The following is a 4,072-nucleotide window of genomic DNA, read 5'->3' as shown; positions in this document are numbered from 1 at the left end:
GGAGGAGGGGGAAGGGGAGGGGGAGAAAGACCAACCACGAACGAGTGAAGCTGCTGCCAGGGCAAGAGTGTACCAGTCGTAGAACTGACCAAAAGGCGTTCTTGAAGGCGGCGACCTCGGGATGACGTAGTGAAGATGATGTCGGAAAACTACCTGCCTAGCCACCAAGACTAAAATAAGCGCGGAAGAAAAGCAGTAATGCCAAGCCGTAAGAAGTAGAGGTAGGTGTAGAGGCGGCGGAAAAGTAGTAAAAACGTGCTGACGTAAAAACCTGCTGACCCCTCCACAACCTAGAGCTGTTGTTCTTCCACGCACCGGATTCGAATCCTGTTTGGGGCGTTTTTCTCTCCCGCCTGTGTAGCTGCAGCCGCCGCCGTCGCAGCCGCCGCCGTCGCAGCCGCCGCCGTCGCAGCCGCCGCCGTCGCAGCCGCCACCGTCGCCGCCGCCGCCGTCGCCGCCGCCGCTTCCGCGGCAGTGCCTCCTTCCCGCCTTTCACTCCATCGTTATATACCTCATAACGTTCCGTCTAGGCCTGGATGGGTCCCGTGCATAGGCCCCCCCTGCCCCACTCCCCCGCCAATCATGCAGCCTCGCCCCCCGGCCTTCTTAGCCCCCTCCGCGCCCATCGTCTCTCCCGTACATAGGCCCCCCCTCCCCACATCCCCCGTTCATGTCGTACTTCTTGTGTACGACTCCAGCTCCCCATTCTCCCACCGTCCCCCACATCGCCATCTGCATCCCTTGCCTTTCGCATAAGCCCCATCTCCTCTCTCGGCCCCCCGGCACACTTACTTTTATTCCGCTCTTACTTCAGTCTTGGCGGCTAGGTGGGTAGGTAGGTTTCCGACATCATCTTCACTACGTCATCCCGAGGTCGCCGCCTTCAAGAACGCCTACTGGTCAGTGCTGCTCCTTGGCAGCAGCTTCACTCGTTCGTGGTTCGTCTTTCCCCCCCGGCACACATTGTCCCTCCCCCCTCCCTCCCTATCCCACATTCCTACATTTCCGCATAAGCGTAAAGTGCACCCACAACCGCCACAACCGCCGACACAACGAACAACAATATTACAATCGCCCAATGTTTTCTCTCCGAAAACTACCACCACACCACACACCGCCGTTTTGCAGCTATGGCAAGCCCTTCGTGCCGAAATCATGGCGCCGTGCGGACATGGTGGAGTTGGAGGTGGCGGGGCTGGTCCTGCAGGGGGCTCCGAAACCGATGCACAGTTGGCGCTGGCCGCCTCCGCTGCCAGCTGCCTTACGGTGGTGGTGCGGGCGGCCGGGGCTGGGAAGATGGATGCACTGGCGTTACAGGTGATTACGGGGGGGGCCCCAGCTGCCCTGCTTTTCTTTTGCTGCGTGCCTCAACACAGCGTCCCGCTTCCACCTGTCCCTCCCCATAACCCGTCCGACAGTTCATTTCTGACTACCTTTTGCAAATGATTTTCCTGCCCTTCCGCCTTTTGGACGCGGACTAATAGAGTGAGACAATTCAAAATGTTGGATATGAAAATGTAGGGACATTAGTTCAAATCCAGATATTGGTGCGAGCTCTGCATTTGCAATGCAGAGTGGTTCGGTAATACCAGTTCCTTGGGACACGGTTGTAAGAGTACTTGATGTTCATGGTATCGTCAAGTTAACACCTGAAAATATCGATTGCATCGATTACACTGACGGATATCGTCAAATGCAAAATTGTTTAAAAAGAGCGAGATTTCACCTTGCCAATGATCAGAAAATTACACAAAAATCTAGGTACTCCCACAGACATTTTAATCCATGAAACACGGAAAAACCAGCATTGTTTCCTGGTGTTTCGCTGCATATATTAATGAACCTCGCATCCCCCCCTGCCCCCTGGCTTCTCCATGTCCACCTCCGCGCACCTTCGCAGCCTCTTTTCCCCCTTTCCCCCTTTCCCCTTTCCCCTTTTCCCCCAGGGCGTGAAGTCTTGCATAACCCCCTCTGCCCCCCTCCCTTCCTTCCCGGCGGCACATGCAGGACGCCTGCGTGGGTGACCTGCTGACGGTGATCCTCCACGCCTCGTCATCACCACCGTGGCCTGGGGGGGCCTCGGTGACCCGTGGGTCAGCTAATGGCCAGCAGGTCGCCGTGTCCAGGGGGGACTGTAAGGTGTTGTGCGGCTCACTGGTGCTGTCGGCGGTGAGTGAATGAGTGAGTGGGGAGCTGAATGAAGCGGCTTCCAATAGCGGGCGGGCGTGGCGTAAAACTGGTACGCCACACAAAAAAACACACCTACACGCACGCACGCGGTTTTATAAGCTTGGATCTCACTCCGGGCCAACCCGCAACTCCGTCACTGCCCCTGACCGGTACAGATCGCCGCCGCAGGCCCCGCTTCGCTCTGCCGTACACACGCGGGTGCCCTTGTCAAGGTGCAGTCGATGCTGGCGGAGTCGCTTGCTCCGGCGGCCGACGTGCCCGACGGCCTTGCGGATCAGACGCTGTACGGCTTAACTGTGCTGGCAACGGTGGTGGATGCGGTAGCGGGGGAGATACTGCCGCCTGGCGGTGGTGACGCCATAGCGGCGGCGGCGGCGACCGCCCGAGCCTGGACCGTCCCAGACGCTGCCGACGGCGTAGCGGTGCTGGCGGAGGTGAAAGGTGCGTTGCTGGCGGCGCTCGCTGTCGTACATGCACGGCTGCACCTGGAAGCCAGGAGCGCAACGACCGGGGGGAATGGTGGTGGCGGTGGTGCTACTGCTGAATCCATGGCCGTGGATGCTGCAGCTCCGCCGTCTGCGGCAGATGCGGCTCCGAAACCGGACGAGGCCGCGCGCTACAGCCCCGCGGCGGCGGTGCAGCTACGTCTGGCGGCTGTGGGCGCGTGGCACTCTTTACTGCGATTACACGAAGCAGCGGCGGCGCAGGCGTCAACTACCGTACAGCACCTGACGCTGGCGGCAGACGAGCTGGCATCGGCGGCGGAACAGGTATGCTGCGCCGCACTGGCGGAAGGTACGGCGCCGGCGGGGTTGCAGATGTCCCCTGCCCGAATGCGCTGGGGCCGCCACACGGACGCCGCGCAGGAAGCGACAGCGGCACTACAGCTGCTGCTGCAGCAGCTACAGCCGCGGTCCCCGGCCGCCGCAGCCGCTACCGCCAATACCGCCAGGCCCGGCGCTGCAGCGGACCACCAACACCACCACCAACAACAACGACAACAACAGCAAGCAGACTCATCTGCAGCGGTCGTACACTTGTTGGTCGCGAGGTTGACGGCGGCGATGATGGAGGGTAGTGGCAATGGCGGCTGGGCTGGCGGCGGTGAAGATTGGACCGACGGCTGCCGTAGCGGCGAGGGTGTGGGGGGAATTAGAGGAGCGGCTCTACGTCTGGCGGCCAGGCTGGCCCAGACGGCGGCGCCAGGAGCTGGGGGCGAGAGGTCAATCCGCACTGCCGATGGCGGCGATGTTGGCACAGCAGGAGGTGCCGGAGGTGGCGGAGGTGGAGGAGCAGAGGCGTTTGCTGCAGCGCTTCTTTGGGCCCTGCCGCCGGTGGTGCTGAAACGCGGAGTCGGCAGCAACCCGGCAAGTGACGAGGTGCGAGGTGATGATGAATTAGCAGCAGCAGCAGCAGCAGCAGCAGCAGCAGCAGCAGCAGCTGGGGAGGGAGCTGTAGCAGCAACCATGTTTGGCCCTGTTTCCATGGTCGTCGTGTTGGTGGTACATACGAATTATAAATGGAGTGTGATTTATGTACCTATATAATGTACCTATATATAATACATTAGATTTGTACTATAATTTATTATAATGTATTATGTATTATTAACATTGATAGTTAATATTAATGATATTAATGTCCGGGTGGAGAGGGTGGCCGGGCACCGCGGCCAACTTAAATCCGCCACCCACTCTCATCCACCCACCTAATTAAGCTACTCCATCGACCAGCCTCCCCGATGTCACCCGCTGAGAACTAAACACCACCACCACCACCACCTGATGCATATGGACCCTCAGAAATGGCTCAAGGACTGTCTAACAAGGCTGGCCACCGAAGTGCTACCTCCGCTTAGTCCAGGCGCGGCTCCGATCGCCAA

Source organism: Volvox carteri, assembly GCF_000143455.1.
Source record: "Volvox carteri f. nagariensis unplaced genomic scaffold VOLCAscaffold_85, whole genome shotgun sequence".
Taxonomy (NCBI): domain Eukaryota; kingdom Viridiplantae; phylum Chlorophyta; class Chlorophyceae; order Chlamydomonadales; family Volvocaceae; genus Volvox; species Volvox carteri.
Note: the sequence above shows the minus strand (reverse complement) of the source record.